Consider the following 12,561-nt stretch of genomic DNA (forward strand, 5'->3'; position numbering starts at 1 on the left):
AAAGGGCCCTTTGAATTTATCTCGAATTGGGTTCCCAGCCGAGCAGGTGCTTCATGTCATGAGGGGGAACTCCTCCATCCCATCGTCTTAGAGTTTTGTCCTGGGTCATACAGTGTGAACAGCAACAAGGTCATATAGGGGTGAAGATACAATCTGATGAGGGGTGGATGGAGTCCCACAACTTCACCTGCAAATGAAATGAAGACAGATGACACAAAGGTGCTTTCACCTGAATCCTGCATTCCCTTAATTGCACAATCAACCCACAGAATGGTCTAGTGTTCATGTGAGAGTACACCAACATTCAAGGAATAGTTGGAGTGCAAATTGAGGCCTTCTTGGCAAAATTCCGATTTGAGGGTTTTCACATCCGCACTGAATGGGAGTGGAATGGAATGATGTTGGGTCTGATGTGGCTTCCACACTTGCCTCTTCTTTTTCTGACTTCCATGTTTTCTGTTGGCCTACAGTTTCCTGGTCTGGCTCAACCACTTTCACACTAAACGTTTCTCAGTGCATAGAGAAGGACCCTTATGGGAATCCATTTTGTGAGTCTTTCCTTCTAAACATTGCCATGTTTTAATGACTAGGCAGCTTTGATACTTTTGAAACCATAAATATTTGTTACAGCAGCCAAGGAAATGCAACAGCTCACCAGACTATATGCCAATCCCCATGAGACCATATTCTTGCACACAGCCTTTTTTGGGAATGGAGTCAGACGAGCAGTTTTCAGCGACCACCTCACAGTCTTGAAATGCCTCCTATTACAGTGGGACCAGACCACAGAGATGACCCAAAGGGGCCCTAAGTTTGAGACTTTTAGGGTCCTGGACTGTGTTATTCCAGGTAGCCTTTTTCCTGACACCAAAATTGCTCTACCTGTACCATTTTCATCTGCTCAGGCAGGCTGACAGCTCTGTCAAACAGGTGCAAGAGGCTGCCTCCTAAATACACATTTGCTAGTTTCAGGGCATAAGGCCTGAGTTTTGAGCTCTGGCAAGTATCAAAATGAATTTGCCTAAGGACAATTCCCTGCATCTTGGTGGAAGAGGAGACCTCCATAAAGGTGCGTAGGCCATGGACTCTCACCATGGACTCTCACTCAGAGGACCATCTCTGGGATCCTTGAGATGGTCCCATGATCTTTGGAGACAGCAGGTGTTAACCAGCCTGAACAAATATCAGACAGTTTCAGGAACAAACCACAAAATTTCTAAGCACCCAGAAGGATCTGCAGGATGCCTCAGGCATGCTTAGATGTTATATAGCTGGGTCTTTTTAAAACTACCCCACTGTGATTTCCAGGTACAGCCTGTCTTTCAGGTGAAGCTTTGTGTAGATCCATGCAACCTCAGAAGTTGCCTTACTGTGTATTTCTATGGGAGTGTTGTGGGTGTTGGATGTCTGCATATGTGTGTGTGTGTGTGTGTGTGTGTGGCTGTAAGTGGAGTCTGCTTAAAAGAATGTGTCTAACACACTGCAGTTCTTCCTATTTTTGAATCTTCCAACCTTTTGGTGGCCTGTTGGTGTGGCTCTGCTTTGGCTTTGGGGCTTTGTGTTCTTTAATTTTCTGTGGATTATAAATTTTCAGTTAACTGGGAAACTGGACGAGACAAGACAGTGTTCAAATCACTCTCAGCCCCCTACAAAAAAAAATAAATAAATAAAAGCCACTCTTCTAGAAAGAAGAGGAGCACACCACACCCAAAATATAGACATCTCTCTGTGTTTCACTGTCCTGTGGCCAATCCAGGGAGAGACACTAGCAGTCCATGCCAAAAGGCCCCCTTGAATTTACCTCAAATTTGGTTCCCAGCCAAGCAGATGTTTCAAGTCATCCTGAGGCACGCTTCCATTGTTTTGTGATTTCATTCTGGGACAGAGAGTTTAGGCATCAATAATGTCAGATGGGGTGAAGATATCATCTGTTGAGGAGTAAATTAGGTCTGACACCTTCTCCTTCAAAACAGGTGAAGAGAGATAACACAGAAGGTGCTTCCAAATGGATCGCCACATTCCCTTAATTGCACAAGCAGTCCACATCATTGGAGTGCAAACTGCAGCCATCCTGGCAAACTTCAGATTTGAGAGCTTTCATACCCCAATCCAAATGGGAGTGGATGTATTGATGCTGGGTGTGATGTGCCCTGAACACTTGCCTCTTCTTTTCCTGTCTTTTATGTTACTCTTTGGCCTAGGATTTAATGGGTATGACTCCACATCTTCTACACTAAGCAATTTACAGTTCATGGAGGATGATCCTCATGGGAATCCATTGTGTGAGTGTTTCCTTCTAAATGCTGTAACGTTTTAATGACTGGTCAGCTGTGATATTTTAAAAGTGTAAATTCCCATTACAGCCACCAACAAAGTAACTCTTGTTCTCCCACTTCTATTGGAGGGCTGCATGATTACTTTAGAATGAGAATCAGGCAGCAGTCTCTGGCTTTTTCCTCATAATTTAGGCTCTGTTTCATTTCATCTGCACATTCTTTCTCATTGTGGAGAGGATCTTTCATGGGGCTGGATGGTACTGCTGCTCACCACAGGTCTTTTGCTGCCAGGGATTTTAGGGAACAAATGGGACTTTGGGTAGGCTGGCTTCACTCCAGGCTTTTGGTCTTGGTTTTGTTGTGGGGACTGAGGATGTTTGCACTTCGTAGGAGGCTTTATGTGCCTCAGCCAGGAATATTTGAACATTGCTTGGATTCTAGCACAAATCAACTTGTTCTCTCAGTTGAGCTTTAATTTTTTTTGCTTTCATGGGTGATCCAGAGTGCCCCTCAACAGTACTACTTGACACTCTATTACTGCTTGCAATAACCACAGAAGGTCTCTGAGATACTATCTCAAAATGATCTGCACCCATGAGAGGCCAATTCTAGGTGTGAGGAGATTGCTTTTCCTTGCACGTGCCTTTGTTGTAATTCCTCCCTTTCCCAGAGAACCCCTTGGAGGTCCAGGATGAAGGGAGGCAGTGAGGCCAATGTCCCAGCCATCCTTTGGTGACACTCATCTCTAGGGTCTCAGCTATGATTCCATCACCCAAAGACCCCTCAACAACTCACCAGACTATATTCCAATCCCTATGGGACCTGATTCCTCCACACAACCTCTTTCCATAATGGGGTCAGAAGAGCAGTGTCCATGGACCACCTCACAGTCTCCCGATTACTGTGCACACCCTCTTTCAGGAATGGAGTCAGAATAGTAGTTTCCAGTGACCACTTCAGAATCTTGAAATACCTCATCTTCCAGTGGGACCTGAATACGGGGATGGCCTGAATGCACCCTAAGGTCAAAACTTTTAGGGTTCCACAGAGAATTATTGCAGGCAGGCTTTTCCCCCAATATTATACTTGCATTGCCTGTACCATTTTCCTTTCCTTAGGCAGGCTGACAACTCTGACATCTGGGCCCCTGAGCCTGCCTCAAGATTGTGCATGAGCTAGTCTCGGGACACAAGGCCTCACCTGTGAGCTCTGGCTATTGTCACAATAATGGCACTGTTGCCTAGTGACATGTTCCTGTGGCTTGGCAGAGGAGACCTCAATGGTGGACTCTCACCTGTCCTTTCTATGGGATCCAGGGCATACTCCTATTATCCTGGGAGATGACAGAACTGAGCTAGGCTTAAGAAATGTCAAGCAGAGCCCCAGGAATAAACAATGAAATCTCTAAGGATTCAAAAGAATTTTCAGGGTGACTCATGCCTCCTAGACTTTGTAGGAGTGAGTCTTTTTGAAACTTGCCACACTGATTTCTAAGCGTAGCCTGTCTGTGTTCTCTGGGGTCCCTCTATCCCTGGTGGGGCATTCTGCAGAATCACACCACCTCAGAAACTGCCAGGCTGTGTGTTTCTGTGGGAGTCTTGTGTGGGATGCTTGTATGTGTGTGTGGCATCTTGCATTTGCATGCATCTGTGTGTGGGTTTGTTTGCCTGTAAGTGGAGTCTATTTAAAGGAATGTGGCTAATGCACTACAGAGCTGCTTTTTTTTGGTGGGGGTTCTCCCAACTTTTGGTGGCTTGTCTGTGTGGCTCTCCTTGGAATGCAAGGCTCCCTCTTCTTTATTTTTCTGTTAATCATGAATCCACAGTCAATTGGGAAGCTGGCTGAAACCCATGAAGGTCCAACTCAGCTACCCCTGCAAAGAAACCTAGAAATAAGATGAGCACACCACACACCAGAACAGACATCTCTCAGTGTTTTGTTGTTTTGTGGCCAACACAGGGAGAGACACTAGCAGTCTTTTCTGTAGGGACCTTGAAATTACATCTAATTCAGTTCCCAGTCAAGCAGGTCCTTCAGATCATGAGGAGGCACTCCTCCATCATCTTAGGATTTCATTCTGAGGCAGAGAGTGTGAGCAGCAATGAGAGTTAGAGGTGACAGCACTCTCTAGTGAGGGATGGATTGGGTCCCACAACTTCATCTGCAGAAAAAGTGAAGACTGTTGACAGAAAAGGTGCTTCCAACTGCAGCCCTGCATTTCCCTAATTGTAAAAGCAGTCCATACAATGGCCCAGTGTTCAGGTGAAAGCACTCCAACACACAGGAAACACGTACAGTGCAAACTTGTGCCATCATGGCAAACTCCCGATTTGAGGGCTTCCATACCCCAAGGCAAATGGAAGTGAGATGGGTTGATGCTGGGTGGAATGTGGCCTCCACACTTGCCTCTTCTTTTTCTGACTTTTAAGTTCCTCATTGGCCTAGAGTTACCTGGGTCTAGCTCAATGTCTTCCACACTCAATATTTCCCAGCTCAGGAAGGACAATCCTCATGGAAATCCATTCCGTGAGTGTTTTGTTGTAAACATTGACATGTTTTAATGACTGTGCAGCTGCGATACTTTTAAAACTGTAAATTTCCTTTACTCCTGCCAATGAGAAAATTCTCCCATTTCTTTTTTATTTTTTTATATATATTTTTATTATACTTTAAGTTCTAGGTACATGTACCCAATGTCCAGGTTTGTTACATATGTACACATGTGTCATGTTGGTGTGCTGCACCCATTAACTCATTTACATTAGGTATATTTCCTAATGCTATCCTTACCTCCTCTCCCCACCCCACAACAGGCCCTGGTGTGTGAAGTTCCCCTTCCTGTGTCCAAGTGTTCTCATTGTTCAATTCCCACCTGTGAGCGAGAACATGTGGTGTTTGGTTTTTTGTCCTTGCGATAGTTTGCTGAGAATGATGGTTTCCACCTTCGTCCATGTCCCTACAAAGGACATGAACTCCTCAGTTTTTATGGCTGCATAGTATTCCATGGTGTATATGTGCTACATTTTCTTAATCCAGTCCATCATTTTTAAAGACACATGCACATGTATGTTTATTGCAGCACTATTCACAATAGCAAAGACTTGTACCCAACTCTTCTCCCACTTCTATCAGAAAACTAAATGATTCCTGAAGGATGAGAAGCAAGCTGCCATGTCTGGCTTTTGACTTGTAATCTAGGCTCTTTTGCATTCCATCTGTACATCTTTTCTGTTTATGGAGGGGGTCTTTCATTGGGCTGTTGCTAAATGGGACTACCTCTCACCACACATTTTTTGGCTAACAGGGATTTCAGGTAGCAAAAAGACATCAAAGTAGGTTGGCTTTGCTCCATATTGTGGGTGGTGGTATCCTTTTGGGAGCTGAGGTTGCTTGACCTTTGCAGGAGGCTTTTGGGTCCTCTGATAGGAATCTTTGAATGTTGCTTCGACTCAGCACAAGTGAGCTGCTTCTGTCAGGTGAGCCTTGATTTGCCTTTCCTTCATGGTGGTCAACACCATGCTCTTCAAAGCACTACTGGACACCCTTTTCAGGCTTGCAATAGCCACAGACAGCATTTGAGACACAGTCTAAACCTCATCTGCACCATTGAAAGGACAGTTCAAGATTTGAGAACACTGCTCAACCTCGGACCTGCCTTTTTCTTGGTTCCTGACTTTCTCAGACAGTTCCTGTGAAGCCCAGGTTGAAGGGAGGCACTGAGCCCAAGGGCCCAGCCATCTTTCACTGACACCGGCCTCTGAGGTCTCAGGCATAATTCCACCAACCAAACACTCCTCAACAGCTCAGCACACTATATGCCAATCCTTATGGGTCTGATTCTTACATAAAACTCTTGGGAATGGAGTCAGAAGAGCAGTTTCCAGTGAACACCTCAAAGTCTTGAAATGCCTCCTACCCCAGCAGGACTGACCACAGAGATAGCCCCAAGGGGCCCAAAAGTTAAGTCTTGCAGTAAGGTATCACAGGCAGCCTTTTTCCCAATGTCAGGCCGGCTCTGCCTGTACCATATTCCTCTTCTCAGGCTGGGCACCTGGCCTGAGTTTTGAGCTCTGGCTATATTCACAATGAATGCCACCATTGCCTAGCAACAGGTCCCTGGGACTTGGCACAGAAGGTGGCCTTCTTGGAGGTACAATGGTGGTGAACCTCACCTATCTTCCATCTGAGATCCACTGGATAGTCCCATGATCCCAGAGAGGGTAGTCATGAGCCAGCCTGAAGAAACCTCAAGTGCAGCCCCAGGAATAAACCACAAAATTCCTAAGGACCCAGAAGGATCTGCCAGATACCACAGACCTTCCTAGACATCATAACGGTGAGTCCTTTGGAAACTTGCCCTACTGTGATTTTTAAGTACAGCCCGTATGTGTTCTCTGGGTTTGCTGTCTCCCAAATGGGGCATCCTGCAGAACCATACAGCCTCAGAACCTGCCAGACCATGTGTTACTGTGGGAGTATTGTGAGTGTTGAATGGCTGCATGTGTGTGAGGCTTGGTGTGTTTGTGTTTGTGTGCCTGTAAGTGGAGCCTGCTTAAAAATATATGGCTATTGCACTGCATCTCTTATTTTATTTTATTTTATTTTGTCTTTTATTTTATTTTATTTTATTTTATTTTATTTTATTTTATTTTATTTTATTTATGGGTTTCACATCCTTTTGGTTGCCTGTCTGTATGGCTCTACTTGGGATGTGGGAATCCATGTTCATTATTTTTCTGTAGATTATGAATCTTCAGTGAATTGGGAGGCTGACTGAGACACACCGGGGTCCAAATCCCCTACTCTTCTGAAAAAAAGCCACTCTTCTAGAAGAAAAAGAGCACAGCACACTCAAAAACAGACATCTCTCAGTGTTTCATTGTCCTGTGGCCAACCCAGAGAGAAACACTAATAGTCCTGTCTGCAGGGCTTCTTGAATTTACCTCAAATTTGGTTCCCAGCTGAGCAGGTGCTTCACATCGTGAGGGGGCACACCTCCATCATCTTCTTTTTTATTCTGGGACAGAGAGAGTGAGCAGGATTAAGGTCAGATAGAGGTCAGGATACAATCTGGTGAGGAGTATATGGGGTCCTACATCTTCACCTGCAAAAAAGTTGACAGATGTCAGGGAAGTTGTTTGAAGCAAAGGATCTGCAGGATGCCTTAGGCCTGCCTAGATGTTGTAGGAGTGAGTCTTTTTGAAACTAGACACACCAATTTCAAGGTATAGCCTGCCTGTGTTGTCCAGGGTTGTTCTTTCCCAAATGGGACTTCCTGCAGAACCACACAGCCTCTGAAGTTGCCGGGCACTGTGTTTCTGTGGGTGATTTGTGAGTATTGGATGTTTGCATGTGTGTGTGGCTTTGCAGATTTGCGTGTGTGTGTGTGTGTGTTTGCATGTGTGCCTGTAAATGGAGCCTGCTTAAAGGAATGTGGCTAATGCACTGCAGAGCTTCTTTTTTTTGATTGAGTCTTCCAACCTTTTTGTGGCCTGCCTGTGTGGCTGTGTCTTGAGTGAACTGGAAGGCTGGCTGAGACCAGCTGGTGTCCAAATCACCTTCCCAACCTCCCCCAGCAAAAACAAACAAACAAACAAACAAACAAAATACAGTCTTCCAGAAAGAAGAGGAGGACACCACACCCAAAACAGACAGAAATCTCCCAGTGTTTCTTTGTCTGGTGACCAATGCAGGGCAGGACACTAGCAGTCCTGTCCTCAGGACCCCTTGAATTTATTTTGAGTTCTGCACCCAGCAGAGCAGGTGCTTCCGGTTGTGAAGTGCCACTCCTCCATTGTCTTGTGATTTGCCTGTGGAACAGAGAGTGTGAGCAGTAATAGGGTCAGAGAGGGGTGAGGATACAATCTGGTGAGGGGTAAATGGGGTTCTGCACCTTCACTTGCAAAAAAGGTGAAGACAAATAACACAGATGGAGAACTGCATCAGTGCATTCCCTTCATTGCAGAAGCAGTCCACACCATGGCCAGTTGTTCAGGTGGGAACACTCCAAATTGCAGGAAATATTTGGGGTACAAACAGGAGCTTTCCTGGCAAACTCCAGATTTGAGGGCTTTCATACCCAGAGCCAAATTGGAGTGGGATGGATTGACGCTGGGTGGGATGTGACCTCCACAGTGGCTGAATATTTTATTAGCTTCTATGTTGCTTGTCAGCCTAGGGTTTCCCAGGTCTTCCTCAACATCTTCCACACTAAAAATTTTGGGAACTGTGGTTCACAGATTGCAACCATCAAGGAAATCCATTGCATGAGTGTTTCCATCTAAACACTGTCATGTTTTAATGACTGGGTAGTGGTGATACTTTTAAAACCATTAATTCCCATTACAGCCAAACTGAAACTCATGTTTTCCAACTTCTATCAAAGAGCTGCATAATTGCTATAGGATGAGAAAAAGACAGCAGTGTCTGTCTTTTGTCTGGTAATCTAGTGTCTGTTTCATTTGATCTGCATGTTCTTTCTCATTGTGGAGGGGGTCTTTCATTGGGCAGTTGCTGAATGAAAGTGCCTCTCGCCACAAAATTTGGCTGCCAGGGACCTCAGGGAGCAAAATGCACTTAGGGTAGGCTGCCTGCACTCCAGGTTGTGGGTGATTGTCATGTTCTGGAGGCTAAGGTTGTTTGCAATTTTCAAGAAGCTTTTGGATTTTCTGACAGGACTCATTGACCATTGCTTGGACCCCAACTCAAGGCAGCTTGTTCTCTCAGGCAAGACTTGATTTTTCTTTGCTGTCATGGGAAACCCACAGTGCCCCTCAACAACACTACTGGACTCATTTTTCAGGCTTGCCATCACCAAAAATGGCCTCTGAGACACTCTGAACCTCATCTGCACCCATGAGAGGCCAGTCCAAAGGGTGAAAACACTGCTCTGCTGTGGACTTGCCTTTGTGGTGGTCCCTGTCTTTCCCAGAGAGCCCCTGTGAGGCCCAGGATGAAGGAATGCAGTGAGGTCAAGATCCCAGCCAACTTTCACTGACACCCTCATCTGGGGTCTCAGGTGTAATTCTATCACCCAAAGAGCCCTTAAAAACACACCAGACAATATTCCAATCTGCATGAGATGCAATTCTTACACACAGCCTCTTTCGGAAATGGAGTCAAAGAGTAGTTTCCATCAACAACTTCACAGTCTCGAAACACCTCCTCCTGCAGCCAGACACAACCACGGATATGGCTTGAAGGGGCCCTGAGCTCTAGAAGTTTATGATCCCACACTGGGTTCTCACAGGCAGCATTTTTCTTGATACCATGAAGACTTTGCCTGTACCACCTTCCTTTGCTTAGGCACGCTGATGGCTCTGACAGCTGGGTGCCTGAGCCTGCCTCTCAAATATGCATGCACTAGGCTCAGGGTACCCAGTCCTGATTGTAAGCTCTGCCTAGCTTAACAATGATTGTCTCCATTGCCTAGTGGCAAGTCCCTGTTGCTTGGAGGTGAGGGAGACCTTTGTGGAGGTGTGTCTGCCATGGACTCTCACCTGTGTTCTCTGTGGGATCCACAGGATATTCCCATGATCCTAGGAGACAGCAGATGTTAGCAAGCCTGAAGAAACATCAGGGACAGCCCCAGGAATAAGCCACAAAATGCCTAATGATCTAAAAAAAACTGCAGAATTTCTCAGGCCTGCCTAGACATTGTAGGGGGAAGTCTTTTTGAAACTTTCCCCACTGTGATTTCTAGGTACAGCCAACTTGTGTTCTCCATGGTTTGTCTGTCCAAGGTGGGGCTTCCTGCAGAACCACACAGCCTCAGGAGCTGCTGGTCTGTGTGTTTATGTGGGCGTGTTGTGAGTGTTAGATGTCTGTGTGTGTGTATGGCATTGTGTGTTTCTGTGTGTGTGAGTGGATGTGTCTGTGCCTGTAAGTGGAGTGGAGTCTGCTTAAAGAAATGTGGCTAATTCACTTCAGTGCTTCTTTTTTTTTTTCTTTTTTTTAGTCTCAAAACCTTTTGGTGGCCTGTCTGTGTGGCTTTGCTTGGGCTGCACAACTCCATTTTTTTAATTTTTCTGTGGATCATAAATCTGAAGTAAATTTAGATCCATTGGCATCTAAATCACTTTTCTCAAAGAAAAAAAGTCACTCTTCTAGAAAGAAGAGGAGAACACCACATCAATAAAGAGACATCCCCTAGTGTTTCATTGCCTTGTGGCCGATCCATGGAGATAATGTTAGTAGTCCTGTCCATAGGGCCCCTTGAATTTCCTCAAATTTGGTTCCCAGCTGAGCAGGGGCTTCATGCCATGAGGGGGTACTCTTCCATTGTCTTGGGATTTCATCCTGGGATGGGGAGTATAAGGAGAAATAAGGTGAGATATGGATGAGGATACAATCTGGTGAGGGGTGGATAGGGCCTTGCAACTTCACCTGGAAAAACATAAAAATAAAATAAAAACAGATGACACAGAAGGTGCTTCCAAATGCATCTGCATATTTACTAAATTACACAAGCTGACCACACCATAGCCTGGTGTTCAGGCAGGAATATTGTAGCATGCAATTAACATTTGGAGTGCAAATTGGCAGTATCCTGGCAAACTACTGATTTGAGTGCTTTTATACCCAGAGCCAAATGAAAGTGATTCCAGCATTGGTGCTGGGTGGGATGTGGCCTCCATATTTGCCTCTTCTTTTCATGGCTTTCATGTTCATTGTCGGCCTAGCGTTTCCTAAGTAGCTACATGACACCCACACTAAACGTTTACCAGTTACTGAAGAGCTATCCTCAAGGACATTCATTGTGTGAGTGTTTCTTTCTAAACACTGTCACATTTTAATGACTGGGCAGCTTTGATACATTTAATACCATAAATTCCCATTACTGCTTTAACAAGGAGACTTTTCTTCTTCCACTTCTATCAAAGGCCTGAATGATTCCTGTAAGATAAGAAGCTGGCAGCTGCATCTGGCTTTGTCCTGATATTCTAGCCTCTGTTTCATTTCATTTGCATGGCCTTCTCATTTTAGGAGGTCTCTCTCATTGGGCTGTTGCTGGATAGGACTGCCTCTCACGTAGATTATTTAGCTGCCAGGGATTTTAGAAAGTAAAAGGGACTTCAGGTAGGCTGTCAGGGCTGCAGATTGTGGGTCATTGTCTCATTGTTAGGGCTGAGATTGTTTGCACTTTACAGGAGAATTTTGGGTCCTCTGACAGGAATCGTGGAACATTGCTTGGACTCCAGCACAAGGCAGCTCCTTCTGCCAGGTGAGCCTTGATTTTTCTTTGCTTTTATGGGGAATCCACAGTGGACCTCAATAGCATTACTGGAAACCTTTTTCAGGCTTGCTGTATGCACTGACAGCCTCTGAGACACTGTCTCAATCTCATTTGCTCATGTGAGAAGCCAGTCCCAGGTGTGATAACCCTGTTCCCTCTTGACTTGCTTTGTCGAGGTTTCTGCCTTTCCCCGAGAGCTCCTGAGAGGCCCAAGATGAAGCAAGGCAGTGAAGTCAAGAGCCGAGCTATCTTTGGCTGACACCTGCCTCTTGGGTCTCAGGTATAATTCTATCACCCAAAGAACCCTCAACAACACACCAGTCTATATGCCAATCCCCTTGGGACCCGATTCTTGCACACAGCCTCTTTACGGAATGGAATCAGAAGAGCAGGTTCCAGCAACCACCTCACAGTCTTGAAATGCATTTTCCTCCAGTGAAATCCAAACCACAAAGATGGCCTGAAAGGGCCCTGAGGTCAAGACTTTTAGAGTCCCGCTGTGGGTTTTCACAGGCAGCCATTTTCCAGATACCAAACTGGCTCTGCCTGTATCATTTTCCTCTGCTTAAGAAAGCTCACAGCTCTGTTAGCCTGGCTCCTGTGTCTGTCTGAGGGATGCACATGCACCTGTCTCAGGGCACTAGGCCTGATTATGAGCTTTGCCTAGTGTCACTATGAATGTCACCATTGCCTAGCAAAATATTCTTGCAGCTTGGCTGAGAAGTAGGCCACCATGGAGGTGCGTAGGTGGTGGAATCTCACCTGTCTTCTCTGTGAGATCAGCAGGATTGTCCCATGATCCTAGGAGAGGTTAGACATAAGCCACCCTGAAGAAACATCAAGCATAGTCCCAGGAATGAACCACAAAATCCCTATGGATTCAAAATGTTCTGCAGGATTCCTCAGACCTGCCTAGACATTGTAGGTGTGAGATTTTTTCAAACTTGCCCCACTTTGATTGCTAGGTACAGTCCACCTGTGTTCCCCATGTGTGTTCCCCAGTGTTGCTCTCATTCAGGTTCTTCCTGCAGAACTATACAGCCTCAGGAG

This window comes from Pongo abelii, chromosome Y, assembly GCF_028885655.2.
Source record: "Pongo abelii isolate AG06213 chromosome Y, NHGRI_mPonAbe1-v2.0_pri, whole genome shotgun sequence".
In the NCBI taxonomy this organism is placed as follows: domain Eukaryota; kingdom Metazoa; phylum Chordata; class Mammalia; order Primates; family Hominidae; genus Pongo; species Pongo abelii.